This window comes from Cygnus olor, chromosome 9, assembly GCF_009769625.2.
Source record: "Cygnus olor isolate bCygOlo1 chromosome 9, bCygOlo1.pri.v2, whole genome shotgun sequence".
Classification (NCBI taxonomy): domain Eukaryota; kingdom Metazoa; phylum Chordata; class Aves; order Anseriformes; family Anatidae; genus Cygnus; species Cygnus olor.
Genome location: NC_049177.1, coordinates 12,728,241 through 12,749,776, shown reverse-complemented (window position 1 = coordinate 12,749,776; position 21,536 = coordinate 12,728,241). Strand labels below are relative to the sequence as shown.

Below are 21,536 nucleotides of genomic sequence, written 5' to 3'. Positions count from 1 at the left end.
TGAGGTCACTTGGCGTGTTCAGCCTGGAGAAGAGGAGGCTGAGGGGGGACCTCATCACAGCCTACAGCTTCCTCGCGAGGGGGAGTGGAGGGGCAGGCACCGACCTATTCTCTTTGGTGACCAGCGATAGGACCCGAGGGAATGCTGTCAAGCTGAAGCAGGGGAGGTTCACGCTGGACATCAGGAAGAGGTTCTTCACCGAGAGGGTGGTCGCGCACTGGAACCGGCTCCCCAGGGAAGTAGTCGCTGCACCAAGCCTGTCTGAATTTAAGAAGCGTTTGGACTGTGCACTTAGTCACATGGTCTAAAATTTTGGATAGACCTGTGTGGAGCCAGGAGTTGGGGTCGATGATCCTTGTGGGTCCCTTCCAACTCGGGAGTTTCTATGATTCTATAATGTGAATGAGTATCAGCTGGCCTGCATTCAAAAGAAGGTACTGTCTGGGCATGTGGCTGTGGGGCCAGGACTTGTTGAAGGTGGAATAGAGTGGGGGAAAACTATGCCAGAAGATGGAGGAGGTGAGTGAGAACAGAGCTAGATGAGCAGAAGTGGTGGTGGTGTAAGGGGCTGTTCAGGGATGGACCCAGGGAACAGGCAGGAGAGAAGGTGGCCCCTGAGTGAGAGCCACTGCTGAGTAAGTGGAACAATTTTCATCACTACAGCATTATTATAATTATTATTGTTGCTGTTGTTGTTATTATTGCTGTGGATGTTAGTGTACATTAGGGGAATGCCAGACTCTAGGGAGAGTCTGGCCCTTCCTTGCCTTCACCCCTGTGTCTCATCCCCTACACCCGTGTTAGTCTTGTGTGTGACCCAAGGCAGATCATGGGCAGAGGAGAGAAGAAAATCAAGCTTTATGTATGCAAGCAGTGATTAATTCTAGCTGCATTTGAACCGATTGTGGAGGGAAAAAGGAATCAAAGCTGGGATTAGAGGCTTAGCAAGCCTGAGTGCATACTTGAGCAGCTACTGCTCTTTTACAGCTCTGCTGCACTTGAATGTTGCCATACTGGTATTGTGCCATTGTCAAAAGGCACCTGCAGAAATCCCAGTGGCTGCACCAATTGAAAAAAGCATCTTGGTTGTTCTTGGCTTCCTGATGCTCTTCTGTCATGGCCTGCCAGAGACAGACTTGCTTACTTCCTAATAATCTTCTGTATTATATTTTGTTATCCGCACTGTGTTAGGCTGATTTTTGCCTGCTCCTGGATGTGAGGAATTTCAATTTTATGTGCAGGTGAAATTTTAAGAGTCCAGAAAAGTTCCTTGATAATAGTCATTGGCTGCCCTAATGACTGCTCACTAGCTTGCTATATTTTGCATTAATTCTTAATAGTTTACACTTGAACTCGCCAGTACCAGACTGGAAAAGTTGTTGCCTCTTTGCCCTGGGCTCTCAGGCATGTCATACTGCAAAATAAGGTAAATGTTGGCTACGGACCACTCTCATCCCATCTGGCCCAGCACATCTGCTTTCCTTGGAGCGCATCCTTCCTGCACCCTGCCGTTCGTACCCCACCAGCTGTGTGCTCAGAGCCAGCACCCCTCTGGCTCTGCCGGGCAGCATGAGGACGCGGTGCCCAGCTGGTGCCGCCCGCCCTGCCCCAGAGCATAGAATCATAGAATGTCAAAACTTGGAATGGACCCATAAGGATCATCAACCCCAGCTCCTAGCTCCACACAGGTCTACCCAGAAACTCAGGCCATATGACTGAGAGCACAGTCCAAACACTTCTTAAATTCAGACAGGCTTGGTGCCATGACTACTTCCCTGGGGAGCCGGTTCCAGTGCGCGACCACCCTCTCGGTGAAGAACCTCTTCCTGATGTCCAGCCTGAACCTCCCCTGCCTCAGCTTGACACCATTCGCGTGGGTCCTGTCACTGGTCACTAAGGAGAATAGATCGGCGCCTTCCCCTCCGCTCCCCCTCGTGAGGAAGCTGTAGGCCGCGATGAGGTCTCCCCTCAGCCTCCTCTTCTCCAGGCTGAACACGCCAAGTGACCTCAGCCGCTCCTCATACGTCTTCCCCTCTAGGCCCTTCACCATCCTTGTAGCCCTCCTCTGGACACTCTTCAACAGTTTAATGTCCTTTTTGAACTGTGGTGCCCAGAACTGCACACAGTGCTCGAGGTGAGGCCGCACCAGCGCAGAGCACAGCGGGAAGTAGATCATCTGCTCCTGCCTGCAGGGACTGCCACAGTATCGCCTATCTCCACACAGCTGTGCCAGCCTCCAGCCGGTTTCTTTCCCGCTGGGCTGTCTGCGAGGGGCACAGGCCAGCTCCCAGTCACACACCTCCACCTCGCTGTTAGTGCCATAGCTGTGCAGCCGAGGGGGGAATAGTCCACCGTCTACCATCTGAGAATAATAAGCAGAAATGAGGCATATACCAAATAAGTTCCTTTTTCTGTTTAATTAAAGAACTACAGACATTTCCTCACTGGAGTACAGGGAAGACAGACAAGGTCTGTCTTTCAGAGTGTGCCAAGGAGAAGGTCTTGGAGTCGCTGGTGTTAATGAAGCGTGGTGGCTGTTGCACGGGAGCTGCCCACAGCCCTGGAGCACCGGCCCTCGGGGACGGGACGGGGCAGGGGAAGCTCGGTGGGGATGAGGAGCATCCGCGAGGTTGGGTGGCTGGGCTGATTTTTGTGTAGAGTATCTTCCTGGGGTGATGTGCTCCGATACCCAATTCATCTGAGTCATCAATAGCTTTCACAGAAATTCTGTTTCGGGCAGCCAGGGAACACGGACATAAGTTATCTCCCAAGTCAAGATTTGATAGCTTGTAGAGGTTCCCAGGCTTCGTCTGCCTCCAACCCCCATTTTAAGTAAATTAATAATTGTCAAGTTTGATCTTTGTTCTTTGCAAGAAGATCTTTATTGAAAAAGTATTAAGAAAAGTTTATTCAGAGAAATTTGCTTTAACTTGCTGGTTAATTTGGTTTGTAGCTATTCTTAGAATTTGCAGAATATTAGCAGTCAGTGTTTTCTGAGCTGTAGAAGAGTTCTCTGAAGTTGCTCTGAACATTTTAAAACATTACTTAAATAGGATCAAAAATCTTGAAAAAAAATTTGTTGTAAGCTTTACATTGTTGCCTCTCGTACCCTTGCATGTCTGTTTTTCAAGCAGCATTTTTTAATCTGCGGTAAGCCCTGAAGAGTGCATAGCTGTTACAGTTTGACTTAATATGATCTAAAAATGGCTAGTAATAAATTCAATCATTTCCATGTAAAGGAAACGTAGGATTGGATCAGTGGAACTCTTATACCTCACTTGAGGGATGAGCCAATAAATCCAATATATTTGTTCAGATCCAAAGTACCCCACTTAATTTGGCACAAGGGGGGGAATTAAAAAACACAAACCTATTTTTGGACATAGAGTACGTCAATATTGGGAACAATATCTCAGGCTGAATAGCTGAGAGAGGGGCGAGAGGGAGAGAGGAACAGGGTTTGGTGTGGTAAATACCATACCGGGGATACAGCAAGTTGCAAGGAAAACAGAGCCGTCTCCCAGAGGTTGTTGATCTCTGCTCTGGGCACCTGGCCAGTCTATCTGTCTGCTGAAATGATTGTAATTTCCTGAATTATACAGAGCCAAACTTCCACTTTTGAAAAGGACAAATTAGGCCATAGGAGAATCGCTTGTCTTTACAGCTTATGACAGAGTGCTCCCAGCTTAGAGGTTGGCCTCACCTTTCCTTGATTTTATAGAGCTCTTATTGGCAAGTACTAGTCTTGTTATGGTTTAATCAATATTAATCTCAGTTGGAAGGATACTTCTGGTTGCTAATTGAGATCAGGTTCAATTCCATCTCGTCATATTTGCTGTATAATTATTAGATGCTTTACATCATGTCAAAAGAGTCTTGGCTAATAGCATCAGTACAACGTTCCCATATGCTGGCACGATGTACAGCACAGAAAAAGCTTTTGTGAACTTGTCGCTGTATAGGTAGGGTATAATTCACTGCGGCTCTCCAAACTATGGGAAGGTTCACAAAACCTCGCAGCAGCTCTTCTGTTTCTCTTAAGCACATATTGGTGCTCTCTCATTTATAGCTTAGTTCTTCTAAATACTTGAATGTGACGTACCACCTCTAAGATATCTGTGATGTGAGAGATGTATATATAAGAAATAATATTTGTCTGCAACCATTTCTTCTCTTCTTTGGAAAAGAAAAGCCCCAGCAGAGCATGGGGTATCACGCCGTCCAGCTGTCTGCATGCCACATGCAGCAGAGATCGTGCACGTTTTCATTATTCAGTCTCATCTGACCATCTGCATATCATAAGCAATTTTAGTCTGCACAGGTGCTCCCAAAGAACTCTCTTCTCTCTCGGGAACATCTGCTTCCTGGGATGCACCCGCATTCCTGCTGCACATGCTGCACCCCAGCTGCTTGCTCCTGTCCTGCTGCCGGATTTCCCGCCCCAGCCCTGGCTCTGGCTCTGTATTTTTCAAGAGTGCTGCCGGATCCACTGCTGGTTTGTGCAAATGGTTCAGACACCTATGTGAGCTTGCAGATTCAGGAGCGTGCAGCAGCATGGCAGTGCTGGCAGGGCCCTGGGACACCCACCAGGCAGCTGTGAAAAGCCCAGGCTGGAAATGCTGTCCTGGGAAAGCCTAGCTCCACATCGTCATGCTGTGGTTTGCTTGAAAATACAGAGCCTAATCCTGTTAAGCTGCTGTTCGGGGGACCGGTATCTTTGACGCCGGTGGGACAGCTTCAGCCCTAGGTGGCTGGCGCCAGGTTTGGAAATGGTGTGCACCAGAGGGAGCGGCTGCAGTTGGTGCTTGTAGCTGCTTTGGTTCCCTCCTCAAGGTGTGTGACGTGTCCATACCAAAGGAGTCGGTTTGGAGGTGTGGGGCTGTGTAAGGCAGGAAAAAACATAGCTATTGCCTCTTCAGATGTAATGTTCTTGCTCAGTGAACTGAACAATTTCGGTGAAAACTGGAAGGTTTTGACAAGAGCAAGATTTATTTTTTCCCCCTCTTTGGCACGGCTGCACAGCCGTGGCTCTGCCAAGCACCGAGTCAGGCCTGTGACTGACAGGCTAGCTCTAGCCAAATGACTGAGATGAACCCAGAGCAGGGAGCCCGTTTTATCATCTGTGCGAAATGAGAGGCAGCCATGGGCCTGGGGGAGCCTCTTGATGTGGTGGGTGAAGGGGGTCTCGTGCCAAGGCTGCGCTGTGGGGCTCGGGGCGGATTGGGGGCTCCCCGGCCCCAGGTACCGTGGGCCGGGATGCGGTCCCAGTGCAGGGACTGAATCCATCCTTTAAAGAACAGGCTGTGCCTCGTGGGAGCTGGGATGCTGAGCAGTCTGGCCACAGTCTTGGGGGATGCACACGGGTATTTTTAGACCAGTATATTGCAACATGTGCAAATTTATTAGAGCTTGTTAATTAAAATTACTGTGGGGACTGCTCGTTACTATATCTGACCCGAAAGCCTCCACAGGCAGTTGAAAGAAAAACCACCGAAACCCACAACGTTAGTGTAAATGCAGGTTGGTGACTAACATGGAATACCTAAAAATAGTTGCACTGCAAGTAAGTTATGTACTTGTGTGGTGGAGTTGCTTCTTTTTCTGCTTTCATTTTATGGGTTTCTTTAAAGATTTTTCTGGTTTCTTTTTTGTCATAAATATTTTTGTATTCATATGTCCAGAATTCATTTTTTTTTCCATGATATTGATCCAGATGTACGGCAGACAGCATTGATTTCTGCTTGTATGTAATACATACATATTAGCAATGTCATCGACCTTTTGGAATAGCAAGAACCTGGCTGATTGTGTCTGTAAAAAGACAGAAGTGATTTTGTAGGATGAAGTCTAGGTTTAGGAAGGGATACAGATCACAGAAGAGTTATCTCACCAATATGGATTATTATAAATGGGAATATCACAACTGATTTCTAAATAAATCCACATGAAAAACAAATGGATGAGGGAAATTTAAACCTAGAAGAACAAGGAAGAGAACACAAATGGATATGAATATTAGGACAAAGAAATGGCGTTTGAGAAGCCTAGGAAACTAGAGAGGGTATAAAGAGGCCAGAGGAGCCCTGTTTCTAGCGTCCCTCCAGCATCTCTCATATATGTCCTTAGCTCTTCTCTGCAGCAGGGCAGACCCCACCGCTCGGACGTGACTGCTCAGAGGTCACCGCTGGCCAGGTCACGGGGCAAGGGAGAGCCCTGGGGATGGTGTTGGACCTGTGTTTTCACCTGCGAGATCCCGCTCCTGCCAGAATGCCCAGACTGCACTCCCCCTTCCTGCGATGGGGCTTTGGGCTGTAGCTTGCAGAGTGACTCAGGTGGTTTTTACCCTTACAATTAACGCATGACTTAATCCTCTTCACTGTCTAGTCACTGGCTATCATCACAGCTTTTTCTTCTGGCAGAAAAGCTTTTTGTAGGTAACTGCCTGTGTTGACTTGCTCTGGCAGGCCCCACACAAGTGTTCATCTTTTAATTCCTTATGAGTCAAACCCCACATCAGCTGGGGCACTGGCATCGGGCTGTATCTACTCGTTTATTTCCTTAAGTTTTTGTTCAACATGCACAGTTTCCTTCTTCTGAAATTAATCCAGTGCTTTATGGGTTACTAAAGTAACTATAAAAGCCAGGGCAGTTTTAGACATCACAGATACTGTGTAGCCTAAGTTTTTGTTGCTTTTTTTTTTTTAACGTGCTATTTCAGTTTTTACTGCTTTACCTTTACTACTGGAATGAGAAATACTTGGTCATCAACCTGTGATAGCGCTGCATTCATCTGTTTTTTTTCTAAATAAGGAGTAAATAAAATTACTGTCTCCTTTGCGTTATCCAGGGCAATTGTGCTAATTCTGCACAGAAGTAGCTCCGTGTAATTATGGAGGTTCTTTTCAGGATCCTTAAGCTTTTTTCTTAAAATCTTTGTCTTTTTTGCTTCTGGCTATAAATTTCTCCTCCTCACTTTCTTCTGCAGTGGAGCATGGGCCAGTTGGGGCTATAAACATATAAGAAGTCTCACTCAGAGGGTCTGTCAAAGGAATTCTGTGGGACACCTATTTTATTCAGGTCATGCTTTCATTCTTCTACAGTCCGTAGTAATTATTATTTTTAATAAGCAGCTGCAAAGGAGAGACAAGTAAGGAGATCTCTCACTGTCAGCTTCAAGGAGGACTGGAGAAGATGTTTTTTTAAGGTCTTTCCTACCCTGAGGTAATGTTGCGTTTGAACATGAACTTTGAAGACTATTCTGTCAGAGGTTTTGAATTCTGGAGTGCAGGACTGCGATGCTGACAGACGGCATTGCTCGCTGAGCCTGACGCTCCTTGAAAGCTCATCCAAAAGGCAAAGTCACCAAGCCAGCCCTCATGTGTGACAGAAAGGAGAGGCTGCCTGAACCCTGCTGAAAGCACAAGATGCTTAAGCAGGGAGAAGGGAGGTGCCTGTTCACTTTTAAGGCACGTGTTAAATATTAAAAGAGGTTTCATTGTTCTCGAGGTGTCAGAAGTAAAGACAAGCCTCAACCAAAGCCTCTGGGATCCCCAGAGTGACCCCAGAACTTTACAGAAGCCACATCATGGCTGGAAATGAAAATTGTGTGGTACAGCTCAGCTCTGCTTCATGCAGGAACCTGGTGAGCACCGGCAGCATCGCTGCGGCCCTTCACATGTTTGTCTTTAAGCACTGGGACCTCGTGGATGAGAACATGAGAAGTGTTTGTGACTGTGTGTTTGTCTCACAGCTGTGTAGTGTTTAAAAATCATTATTTCTTACAGTACCCAGCCATGTGCCAGGCACTGCACAGCAAGATGATGCCATACAGGCTTCCCTGGCAGGATGAGCTGTAACAGTACAGAAGACAGGGTGGGTGCAAGGTGTAGAATAAGAAAATACCTCAGATAACCGGAGCTCTGCATAGACACATACACAGCGGGGAGCATGTTTTTGAAAAAACACAATAAATTGCAGAGTAATGGAAGAGAAGAGGGAGGAGGAAGGGAGCAGTGGGGGAAGAAAGCGCAAGATGACTGTTAGAGGAACAAACATAGCTTTGAGGATTTACCTTACGCCTTTTGTGGGTATTTCTGAGTTGCCCTCGGGCAGTTCGGGTTGTGTAAGAGAAACGGGGAGATCAGAAGTGGGTGAATAAAAAGTCTGTGCTCAGCCTCCTTCATCCCGAAGCACAGCCTCCTTGTTCGAGATGAAAAACAAACATGGGGTGTGCAACCTGCTGTTTACATGTCTGGTGGGTCTGCTCACACTGGGCTCTTCTTGCAGCCAAAGAAAAGGCTTTTTCATGGCCTTTTTTTTTTTTTTTTTTAAGATTTCTTACTATTTTCTTGTAAAGGATAAATATGTGGTAGGGCTGAGCAAATGACTTAGAAACGTGGGCCTGGAAAGGCCAGCTCTGCATGATGGCAGGTGTGTCTTGCGGCAGCACAGGGGCTGGGAGGCAGATGCAGAGCAGCCCCGAAGCAGGAGGAGAGCTCTGGCCAGGAAGGCATGCACAGCACCCTGCCAGGCAGCAGCACACAGTGGGCACAGCACCCTGCCGGGCAGCAGCACACGGCAGGCGCAGCACCATGCCGGGCATCGCTGAAAGCTGGGCACACCGTCCCACCCTGGGGATGTGCTGTCTCTTGGAGCAAACAGGCACGATGGTACCACACAGCTGGCAAGTGTAGAAGTCCAGATAACTTCTTACTGCAGCATTGCAAAGGATGGACTTGATCCATCGGGGTAGGTTCTTGAGCTCTGGACGTGGCAGGTGCACGGCCTGCATTTTCTCAGGTGTCCTGTGTGAGTGCTGTGTCAGGACTTCTCGTGGAGACATATATTGTAAATATACTTTAAAATTCAGGGCTGGTTATCAAAAGTAATTGGGGAAAAAGAAAATTTAACTGTAGCAAGTGGTCGCTTCAGCTGTGTCAGCATTGCTTCAAAAGTGAACTCCCTGGACTGCGGGATGTTTGCTGTCACTGAGTGTTAGTGTCTTGGAAGAGCCTCTTGTTGTCAGATCGTTTTTATTCGTTATTCCCCGTTCCAATCACATTCCCTATTAATGCCATTCGTCACGTTGTCTCTTGAAGAAGAAATCCCAATATCACATGTATTCGTAGAGTTGAAAAAAAATATTAATAGCTGGAAATGAGACAGTAATACCATTTTCTCATCCTTCTGTGAGACATCATTCAGCTAGATCTGAGGAACCCTGCGTGATGTCAGGCTGATGGGACCAGTGACCTGACCTGAATCCCCTCGGCACAACAGGTACACCATAGGGCCTGTTTGTCACAAGTGTTTGCTCAGGAAGGAGCTGCCTGCCCAAAAAGCAAGCAGGTTGAAGCCTGTTAAGCACTGCTTTTAGAGGCCGTTTGTCAGCAGGCCTGAATTTATGGAATATTTCAGTGAATTCAGGGAAAAAAAAAAAAAAAAAGGAAAAAAAAAACTGCGTCAGAGTTTTCTGTAAACATATTTGTCTTTTCAGCTGCAAATTGAACATTACAGATGTAATTGCAAATGAAACATTGGGCGAAAACCCAGACTGCTGCTATCTGGAAGCAGTTCCAGGAGCTGCGGCTGCCTGCTGGGGCCAGAGGCAGCGCTGCCCGCTGCGGTGCGGCGGCCCCGGGGATGCACCTGGGCTGCACACCCGCAGGTGGGAGGGTAGACATGAGGACACTGAACTACATACAGCTCCTCTCACATGCTGTCCCGACTGAAATATTTCGGCTTTGGCTCCTTCCATGGACAAAGACGCTTTTTCAAACTGTCTGTATCAAAAGCGTTCTTCCATCACTACAAGTTTCTGCAGAAAAATTTTGCCATCCTTTTCCATTTAAAAAAAAAACACGGCAAATTAAAATAATCCATACTTGTTATTTTATAGAGGGTGATGGCCATACCAGCCCCAGGCAACAGACCCACACATTGTCTGTACTAGCAATAGCTAGTTGTGTTCTCTTAGTTATCAACTAAATAATTTTTCTTCATTGGGGTAATGATTAACAATAGGAAAAAATTCAGTTGTGACAGCAAATCATTACAAAATATTAAGATGAAATTATGCTAAAATGTGTTGTAAATAAGAATCCATAACTTATCAAAATTGCATAGGTTATTGAATTTTTCCTTAGTCCCAGGGCAAAAAGAAAGAAATTTTATTAAATGTCTTTTTGCTTCTGAAAACCTAAAGTTCACATTGCTATCATTTTTACTAATAAATTCAAGATGTCCATATTAGCTTAACTTGAAATGAATTTGCTTTATTGCTGAAACTGAAATTCCCCTGTGAAAGTCTCAGTGGATTTGATATATGGAGGTTATATTCTTCTGTGATTAAGTTTTTATTGATTTTTTTTTAAGCCAGTCAGTTTATACATGTTGCTCCTCACCACCCGCCTGTATTCCGCTGTACCGCCCTTGACACGTCAAAAAGGATGATACCTATTTAATTTACTTGGTTTGTCAAGAAGTTATTTATCTCTGTTTAATGCTCCTGAAGGTATGCTAATTTGGTCTCTAGACTAGGTGGTGTTTTCATGCGTCAGGATTCACCCAGCGCTGCTAATCAGCAAACACTGTAGCCCTTTCTTCTCCTGTCCTCTTTGTGAACGGCAGCAAAGAGCAGGCATTCCTTCTTGCCTCCCGTGTTTCTGTGATGCTGCTGCGCTGAGAGCAGAGACGGCACCGTCTGTGTACTGCTGGCTGGCCCTGGGGCTGCCTCTCCCTGTGTCTTTTCCAGGAAGGTCTGGGCCGTGCTGGGAGGGGATTGGAAGCAGTGGCCAGGGTTCTCTTCAGTAGAAAGAATTCCCCTTTTTTTTTGATGCTGATTGAAGTCAGCTATGGTCAAGCATTTTGGAAGGGAAAAAAATAACTGGACTTTGCTGAGCCTTGGTGTATATTGTGCTCCTGCAGTGCTGAGCTCCAGAGCCATAGAGCTGAAACCGGTATGGAGCGTTGTACAGGAGTGACCATCCCAGCACTGCATGCTTATGCCCAATAAATACCAGGAGTCATCAGATGTTTCTCTGTTTGATTTAGATAATCCCTATCTGTATCCACTGCCTGAAATGATTTTCTTCCCAGATAACGTGAAATAGCTGAATTACTTTTTCTATTAGGTCATGACTCAGTAGCAAGAATTTGAGCATTTGAGCATTGCTTTTTTTAAACCTCACCTAGCGAAATGCGCTCTTCGATTCAGCACAAACTAAAAGGCTTTACTAGTAATAGGGTCACACCTTGCACTCTGCAAAACTCACACAGTTGCACATCTCCCTTAGCTGCGTGTCTCATGCAGCAGGAGTCCAGGCCCTTAAAGCACTGGGTCAAGTCTTGTTTGGGGTTGTTGTTTTGTTTTGTTTTGTTTTCCCCTGTCAGAAAAATTCATAGCTACTTGAGCAGATTAGTGATCCTGATTGTCTCCATCACATGAAATAATTTAGAGGGAGGAGTAACAGGAGGAGATCTGCCCAAATGTGCATTAAAAACCGTTCTGCTAGGAAGACTATTGAGATGCAAATATTGTTTTCCTACAATTTGAAGGTCATTTTCACACTGCATGGAGATTATCAAAATGCATCCATGTATAACTCATCGCCTGTTAGCATTCTGCTGTCATAAATTTATATTGATTGTCCTCTGTAAAGATTTTTAATAACAGCAGTAACATAAATTCACTTAATGTGAATAAAGGCTAATTAAGAACAAATGTGCTGGTCATGTTAGGAAGTTATTTATCACTAATTATGTACCCTTCATCTGCAACTTGCCATATGTACTCTTTTCTAAGCTGCCTCTCCAAACAAGCCAGTGCTACCTGTAGGTAAGTGGGCTGCCTCCTGCATCATCAGGAGGAGGAGGAGGAGGAGGAAGAGGAGGAAGGGGCAGGCCAGCCCCTGGGTGGGAGCCAGAGTATCTGCCAGAGGAATCCAGCTCTGCTGGGAGACCTGAGGGAAGCTTCGGTTCTAACAAGAAGACCTTTTGTAAACTTTAACATACTTTGGCCCTGTAAAACCCCTGAGAAATGTGTGCAGATGTGTCTCAGCCCACTGCAAGTATCGCTAAGTGATGGCCCTCAGTGTCTGTGTTTTGAAATCATTGTTCTTCAGCCATTTTCTCTCCTGTGCGCAGCTGAGACAGAGGGCTTGATTTGCAACAGGGCCATGCAGAAGAGAGTTTAAAATGTGCCCACTCAAGCATTTCTGTTGGCATTAGCATTTCCCTCCGAAAAGCTTTCTCAGGTCCTCTCATCCATCTGGGGAGCTGAACCTGGGGCTGGAGAGACAGGCACTCCCTGGAGTTCATAATACAAAGCCCCAGTTCTTTGCAAACAGTCTGTGTTAAAGGTACTAAAATTAAAAAAGCTCATAAGAAATATTAGATATCTTGAAATAAAAAGACATATAAGACATATATAAGCCCATATATTACATATCTGGAAATAAAAAGTACGGAAGAAGGATTGTTAATTAAATAATAGTCTAGTTTTTCTTCTCTGTAACACGGATATTTGTCCCATGATACAGGTTCTTAAGTCAGATTTTGTACAGGAATAAAACCTATTATTTAGCTTTTCACAGGAATGCACGTCTGTTCTTGGGTAGCGCTGTGTTATTGCAACATGCCTTTTGCTATCGACTTGTTTATTTGCTTGGAGCAGGGAGCCTGTGCGTGCTGTTGAGAATATCCTTCATCTGCAGCCCTTTCCTGGCTCTCCCAGGACTTCGCGTTGCACCAGGGAGGTGCTGCCTCTCCCGGTGCACATGGTGCCGCTGGTGGGCCTGGCAGCTGAAGGGAGCTGGCTCACCAAGGGAACACTTTGAGACTTTCTCACCACAGCTGTATTGACAAGAAATGAAGCTTGGGTTTAAACAACGCTGTGCTGTTTTTGAGGGATGATCTCTAGTCACTGGTGCAATAACAGAGTGATATCATGTTGTCCAGTGAAATCCCTTAGCAACTGATTCAATATTTACAGAAAAATAGTCCGAATGGTGGAGGCCAAAGCTGCTGACTGACAGTGCCCCAGCTTATGAAGCTCACGGCTAACTCTTCCTCATGGTGTTTTTTTTTGCCCATCGGATCCTCAGAGCTTCTGGGAAGCTTTTCAAATGTGATGGTGCAGCAGTACCTGTAGATAACAAGATGATTGTTTACTGCTTTTTTGACTAACATTTGTTTAGTGTCTGAAGTTTGGCCGGCAGATGCTTGTACCACCTGAAGTGCCCCAAGATCACATTTCAGTGCCACAGCATGGGGAGGCTCACTGGGGACTGCCCTGTGCTGAAAGGCTCGGGTCTGGGGGAAGCATGCAATGGCTGTGACATTTCCCTTAACAAAGAAACGCCGGTTTATCATTGTAGCACAGAGGACCATAATAATGCCTGCCTGATGTTTGAGGCTGTTCTTGTAAGGGTTTTCTCTCTACCTAGTCTTTATGCCTGGTTTTGTTGTGTTCTTGTTTTTTTATTCTTTCATATTAGTGGGAATAAGAATGAGGAGAAAGAATTTCTCTCGAATCCGATGGGACCTCAGCAACCCGTGGTGTTCTAGGGGGTTTTAAGATCTATTGCACAAACCATTCTGAAAAACCATGACCACACCTTCCATGCACTCCAGAGGAGCTGGGGGAGCACAGGTTGCCATTCAGTGCTGAGGGACTCCCAAAGAAATGGACCAGGTTCTCCAAGTGGTTGAGAGCTTCCATCCTGGTTGAAGGCATTCAGAATGTTCATCATCATGGGCTGTAACTAGCAAGCCTGTTAATTCGAGGTGAAACTTGCTTTCTGAAATCCAGCTAGGTCAAGCAAACAAGCAGGATTGCTGAGCAGGGGAAGTGGAAACCTTGGGGCCCATAGCTGGGGCAGCAAGCAGGTCACAAAGGATTTTGGATATGTTCTACACCTACTTCTTTTTGGAGGTTGTGCCCTTAGAAATATTCAGGAGTGGTGCCAGAAATGTGATACATGAATCCTGCCCTTCACCACAAAGCGTCTTCCTTGTCTTCCCCATCATCTCATCCTATATTAGTGCTGTCAGCACTTCTGCCTTCCTTACTCTCCAGTTTGTTTTCTTTCTGGCCCAGTCATCTTTATCTCTTCTCCTCTCTTAAGCTTTTCGAGTGCTTGTCACTTTCCCCATTCCTCCCCCCTCTTCTTTCAGCCTGAGAACTCGCTGTAATTCTTCTTTATCTGATTTCTCTTTGGCGATATCTGGCTGGGGAGTACTGAGGCAGCTGTCAATAGCACACTTCCATCGCACTATTCAAATTGTTGGTTACGACAAAGAGGCTTAAGCTTTGTATTTCTAAGTTTACATTCTGTCCAGTCACTTGGACGTTGACATCTTCCCATATCTACTGCTTCTGAAAATGCATATTCCCTGTTATTCTTGTCTTCCTTGCAGTGTTGAAATCTGGAATTTGGGGGGGGTGGAGGGGGAATTCAAACATGAGTATTTAACAATAAAAGCGAGCATAGAAAAAATACATAAAAACTTAACATTGTTTTCTAAATGCCTTCAGTTTGTACTTGTCTATTTCAGTTATAAGAGGTTTTAATTTGGTTTGATATGCCTGTTTTGATATTGGAATTTTATAGTATTTTTAATAGCATGACACTGCATAGGCTTGAACTTCCTCAAAAAGGAAGGTTGTGATCTTATCATGAGGCTGGTGTAACAACAGTGACTAGTTCTCTTTCTAAACCACAGATAAGATAGATAGCAAAAGTTTTGGGGCACATTCAGCATTTAGGCTTTTCAGTCAATTGTCCTTGATAAGCAACCTCTTTAAAAATGCACTGCAGGAGTCATCTGCAGTAATTATTGGTTTCGTTTTAATGCACATGAAAGGAGAAACCAAACCAAGATGTAATATTTTTATTACATTTGTTGGTTTGTTTTGCTGTGTTTGCTTTTGACTTCATAGGATGTTGTGGAACATTAGCCATGCATTCCATCAGGCTGACCTGTGCTCTACCAGCTCTTAGCTGCTGGAGGCTGGCAAAGGAAACCGGACGTCAGCAAAGCTATGCTGCAGATTTGCCCCTCTGATCCAAGTAGTTCTATACAGCTGCAAAAAGATCTGCTCCAAGTGTATTGGGGGCTTGTCCGACTGAATACCAGCTGATTCGATTTTGCTCCAGATTTCCAAAAAAGGGGAAGGTTGAACAATGAAGGAAAAAAAAAAAAAAAAGGCAATGAAGGCTCAGTCAACCAGAGATATCTCAGGCATATTCTCTGTTTTGCCTCTCCAGTGGTCTCTGAAGAGCCCTTACTGTTATGTGGGTTTTCAGAGATGGGAATTAACCTGTGGTGCCCTTCGTGAAAAAGCTGTGCCTGTGCCTTCTCCTTTGGCACGCTGCTCAAAGCAGGCAGCTGTGTTACTTGGGCTGCTGGGAAAAGCACAGAGAGGTGGGAAGCCGCCGTGGAAGAAGTCCTGAGGTCTCCTTTCCCAGAGGAACTATTTTCTCAAGAGGAGGAAAAGGTCAGTGTCCCTCTCTGTGTATTTCCATGGGCCCATCCCCAGAAGCTGGGCGTTCAGAGGATCATCAGGAAACTAGGACCCATCCCATAGCTGCCATTTGTGTCGGCTTGGTCTTAGCAAGCTAGGGCACACCAACCATTTCAGCTGCCAGGCAGTTTGATGAGCCCAAAATGAGCTTGTGCATGCGTGTATACACTCTCAGCTCCTAAATGTTTGTGGACATGTTAGGAACAATTGGAATAAGCATTTGGTTTGGGAAACATGCTTCACCCTCAATTATAGTTCCAGGATCGCAAGTTTATCGAGGCATTTGTTCCTGTAACCTTCTGTATTCATTGCCCTACTTTCATTTACACTTTCAGAACTGAAGTATGCAAACTACCATGTTAGCAACTGCTTCTGCCAAACTTCTTATGCTCTCTGAAGCCTCCATTTCCATAGGTGTGCGCTCTCTTTGGTGAGTCCTTGATATCTTCCTACTCCCAGGCTATTCTTTAGCTCATGATGGTGAACTCTTTGTTTCCCCTACTGGCACCAGTTCCCTTCAGAAACCTCATCATTGAAGTCACCTTGCTCTTTGTGCAGGGAGTGGAGGCTTTTCAGGTTGCCACTCCGTTAGCAATGTGCCTGAAGCTAAGCAGATGGAGCAGGCGTGTTTGTATAATAAAAGCAACATGTCCAGAAAATAATTCAAAAGAGTTTGCACTGTTCTGGTGAGTCCGGGTTTGATGGAAGAACATTTATACTGCAGTTTACTCATTGGTAAGGAGAAGCTGATTCCTACAGTAGTCTACGCTTGGTCATCAGGCAGGTTTCCCATTCACGCTGTTCCCTGCTGGAACTTTTGTGGTTGGAATGGTGTCACCAGGGGACTGCATTTGATTCCTTTGTGCTTGGTTTTTGAGGCAGGAAGTAGAAGTGAAAGGCCCATCTGAAAACACGTGCAGTGTATGCGGAAGGAAGGCTGAGCAGGAGAAAAGACAAGTGCAGTCCTAAATGCTGAGTAGATAGCACTGACGCTGTTCATTGGGTAGCTTCTACATCAGTAAAATACTGAGAGCTGGACACAAGTCAGACTGCTTTTCTAATCCTGCGTTCACTGAAAGCTGGATTAGGGTGGATAACAGCACAGATGTGTTAGCAGGACCAGGGCGACATGTGCCCACCATGCATCCTGTGCCTGGAAGGACCAGGCCAGTGTGGGAAGAGCTTTTACTTTGCTCTTCTCGTGCAGAGGGGTACAAAGGTTCGACACATTAAGTCTCTTAAAAGTCGTCTTTCTAAATCATTTGATGCTTTTAAAGATCACGTTTCTGCATTAACTTCCAACTTAAAACCAATTTTCTTGTTTGAGCATCCCATGAAGTCAGAGAGGGAAGGAGAGGAAAGCTGGCTGTCACGCAGTACACCTCATTAGTGTGAACTGGCAGCACGCTTTCCTCGCTCTGCAGTGATCAAAGCCCTCGCTACGCCAGGCACCAGAGGTATCACTGAGCTGCCTCGGTAACAGAGGGCTCTCGGCAGGGCTCTGGGCTGGCTCCCTGGGGCAGGGCTGCTGGCGGAGGGAGGTGCGCTGGGGAGGCCATGCGCTGGTGGGGTCTGTGTCATTGAGCCATGTCTTGCTCTTCCCCTCACACTCCTTAAACTGCTTTTCTTGGCATGTCTGTCCATCACTATAAAGATACTGGGTTGTTTTGGGGAAAATCCCAATTTCAAGACCAGCCCCGCTGAAGGCAGCTACTCTTGGCTGTTTGAGAAATAACAGAGTTTTTGGATACAAGCACTGTTTCCTGGAGCTTTTCCCTGAAAATAAAAGCAATATCGTTTTATATTTTTATTCTAAAAATAACAACACACATTTCCAGGAGAAATATAGTGCCAATGTGCTTGTTCATTTAAGAGTAAGCCACATGTTCAGGAGCTTGGCAGCCTTGCCTGCAGGTTTTAAACAGGAGGGTGATGCAGTACCCTGGTACGAGAAGGGCTCTTGTCAGCCTTGTGGCCAAAGACACGATTATTTCTGGCGACCGGCCATTCCTTTCCATCATGGAGGGTGTTTTTGATTATTATTGCACCAGAAAAAGGCTGGTGCAATAAAAATCCTTTCGCAAAAAAAAATCCTTTTCCAAAGGCATTCCCTTCCCTACAGGGCTGCTGGTCACCAGCCTGTTCTTCAGGGGGAAAAAACTGCGCCTTTGGAAAAGGATTTCAATAATTAAATTACAACTTAGTAAGACCCTATGGGATTTGGGTTGGTAATGTTTCTGAGCATAAAAATTACCTTGTTGAGAGATTTTTATTTTTGCCCCACCGGCATTTTTTTCCTTCGGCGTGTTGTGTCCAACTGCTCCTCCAGATGGAGGAGAGGAGCAGTTGCAGCCCCCTCTGCAACTGGGAGCGGGATGGTGGCAGTCAGCCGGGAGCTGCCGTGGCACAGTTCTTCTGTTGCAGGCCTGCAAGATGCCTGGGCAGCCACAGCCACGGCTCCCAGTGCCGTCACCAGAAGCTTAGATGGTGAGACTGGTTTGTCAGTGGCTGGACGTGTGGCTTGTGGCCCCTTGGAAAGCTTGCCTGTCTGCCAAACCCCAGCTGGCAGGGAAGTTTTGGAGGCACGGTATTTGTGCTGGCTATCTTAGGTTTTTCCGTATTCTGGCTGCTCTTAGGAAAAAAGAAAAAGCATAAGGAAAGAGTGAAGTTCTGGAGATCCTTCCTAGACACTGCTTATCTTTTCCATAATGTTATTTCTGATATGGAGAAGCCTTTCTGGGGAGTAGGTAGGGATTTTATCCAGAACCATTACTGTTGTTTCTGCTTCCCATCAGAACCCAGCCTGGCATGCAGGGTCCAGCAGGTGTTAGCAAGCCTTCCTTGATCCTCTCAAGCAACTTGGCCGTGGTCAGTTTGTTGAGGTAGTGCAGTTCCCCTTCAACTTGAGCCTGTTTCATCGCTATGGTTCCCAATGGACTACTTTCAAGGTGAAACTTCCTCAAGAGTTTGATACCAGTTTTTACCCCTCCTGTCGTTACTTCTCAAGTTTTTCATTCCGAAGTACCTTTTCTAATGCATAAGGCTGATACACAGTTATATCATACTTCTGTGTCCAAATTAGCTAATATTCTGTGTTTTGTATCATTCACTACACCTTGTGGGGACGTGGAAAGGATTTCAGAAGCAGAATAGATACCATTCAAAATTCTGCCTTTGCATCTGGTCATGTGAAGTTTATACTGAAACCCAAAGCACAGTAAAAAGGGATGAGGGCAAGACAAAGCTTGCACTGATCATCCAGGCTCAAGTCAACCAGCGTTACCTTAGCATGTCTGGTAAGGAGACAGAGCAGCATGGAGCTACCAGGCAGTAGGCTTCTCCTGGAGGTACCAGGGCAGAGCTTGGCTCAGAGCAGTACTCCATCTCACAGCCTTTCACACACAGGTAGTATTTTTCTCATTCATGTCTTCCCATTACACTCTGTAGACTGAAGACTACCTCAGGCAGAGACGAGCCTTGATTACAGAGATATGTGAAGCCTTCGGGACTGTGATGGTTTTGCCTTCCCTTCCAGTACGTTTCCAAGTCTCTCTCCCTGCCATTACTTTCCACCTGACTTTGATTTTATGTTCTGCATCCCATCAAATTGTGCTTATCCAGACACTAAAGGTACCTTTCCCCTTTGATTTCGCTTGATTGTAAATCAAACCTGACCATGGGTTCTGCTTGTAGTGCTTTCCTGTGTCTTCAGGTCCAGCCTAGCTTGGATTTCCCCTTTCTGGCACCACATGCAGGAGGCTCAAGACCTGTGAAACCCATCCTTGCTCTCCCCAGGGCTGCCACATTCTAGTGCATTTCCTTTCCTCCACTGACACAGCAGTGAATTGTTTTTGTGTCATTGTGATTCTACTTCCAGCACTGCACCATCTGAATAAAGTTAGTGGAGTCGTTACTGGCATAAGACACAAGATGCTTACCTGATAGGAGGCAGCCATGCGATGCTGAGATCTGCCAGGCTGCACTGTCAGGGGGACCTGGCTCTGGGGCTGAAACTGCACGAGTATAATTGAATATGGTGAGTGGATGTAGATAGGGACACAGATGGTACAAGAAGCTCCAAATTCCCTTTAGCCAAAGGCACTTGACGAACAGGACAGCTTTTCTCAGCCTGTCTCGTAATATTTGTGCATTCTACATATGTGAGATGTTCCAAACTTTCATCTCCAGAATAGCAGTAACAGAATGAGGAACACTGCCAGCCAAAGGAAAATTAAATCCCCAAAGAAGTGATTTATAGGATGTAAATCACTTACGATAATGAATGTAATCCCGTCGAACAAGTTCTTCATTATAATAACTTAACAGTCATCTGTTGATTTTTTTTTTATCATATCATAAATGCAGTCTCTGCAGTTTTGTAAAAGCATTTATTCTCAAATGATGTTGAAAAATGTCTGTCAGAATAAGTCTTATCCTATACACAAAGGGCAAAGCTCTGCATTCTTTCTAATTTTTTAAGTAAGAAGAGCTTGTGAGGCTGCCCATTCTTCCCGTCTGTGTTGAGAACTAAACTGGTTCTGTGCGCAGCATCTCTGCAGTACCATTCTCTTGCTGTGAGCTGTAATCAGCGCACACGTAAGGTTGTCCAACTTCGTGTGGAATAAGTCAATGAGCAGAGACCCACGTAGCAATTTTCAGCAAAGGGTGTGTGCGTGTGGTGGGCAAATAAGTAGTTATAATGCTGAGAGCTACAATTAGAAGTTAGATATTTATTTTGCAGACTTAGCTGTGATGTGCTAATCCCTTTCTTAGTACAGAAGAATATTTATTTTCTTCTGTACTTCGTGTTTAGCTTTGAAGTTGTGCAATAACATCGGCTGCTGACCACAGAAGATGTTTTAATTCTAATACATCAATTGCAGCTTAGACTTTAGTTGAGACTCTATTAGAAGCCTTGATTTTCTGTCAATTCCCTGGTTTGAATCAGCATCCTTTTCCCTCTGAAGACCCTAACCCTTAAGGCAGTGGATAAAAATCTCATATTTTTTGGTGCTACGCTAATTAGCTATTTTAATGAGCATTTAATTACCTGACTGCTTAGAACACTGTTTACGATGTAAGGAGAAAGCTTCAAGTAAGAAAAAGGAAACACACTTTAAACAAAATCAGAATCCATCCCAAGTTCTTTATCCTAACTTGAACTAAACACAAGCACGTTTGGAGAGCTGGAAATCGGACAACAGTTTTATGGCTGTTGTATCAGCTTGTTTTCCTGCACCTCATCTGGACATGGAAATAGAGCAGCATCAAAAGAGCAAGTAGGAAGGACAAATGTGAACAGCATAAGAAAAGCAACATGGATGTGCTTGCACATATGAGATTAAGCAGTGAATTTTCTGCCTGTTTCGCTGAACCTAGACTTTTGAATAGGTTTGTGTGCAGACCAGGAAGCCTGTAGTTGAATTTGTGTGTCTTACGGTGTGAGAACCTGAAGCCATAGCTCAGGCTTTCATCTGTTTCTGAGATGTGTTCCCCATCACCAAACTACCCAGTCAGTCTTAAGAGTGCTAATGATTTGTTTCCATTTTTTTAATTTTGATTTTTACTTCAGTAGTTCCTCTTGCTTATCTCTTTCATTTTACCCTCTCCTATTTTTTGTTTATAAAGTTTTTAAAAGGAAACACTTTTGAGTATTAATGATTGTGTATGTTTACATCCATCATGTCATGATGGGCAGAATTTACGATCTCTGCTGGATGTTTTCCAAAGTCCCACTGAATTTAATAGGAACGCTTCTGTTTTCAGTTGGACCTCTAGCTGTGAATACTGCCTCCCTTTTCATAGAAATAGCTACCGCTAAGTAGCTATCAGTGTCTTGTTTCATTCAACCTATTATACTGTTTTTTATATCTGTTGCGTTTCTCTTCTTTCTTGACATGCATTAAGGACTTTTTTTATGGTTTGGTTAATGCCTTTATGTAAAGCACTGTGTGCAGCGCAGATACAATTAGAGCACATTCAGCAGATTACGTATGTGCAGCAGCATCTG

The 21,536-nt window shown here is 45.2% G+C and overlaps 1 protein-coding gene across 3 annotated transcripts in view; it reads left to right on the top strand.

Annotated features, from left to right (window-relative positions):
- GPC1 (glypican 1) overlaps positions 1-21,536 on the top strand; it is a 219,806-nt gene that overhangs the window by 138,188 nt on the left and 60,082 nt on the right. The window lies entirely within an intron of this gene.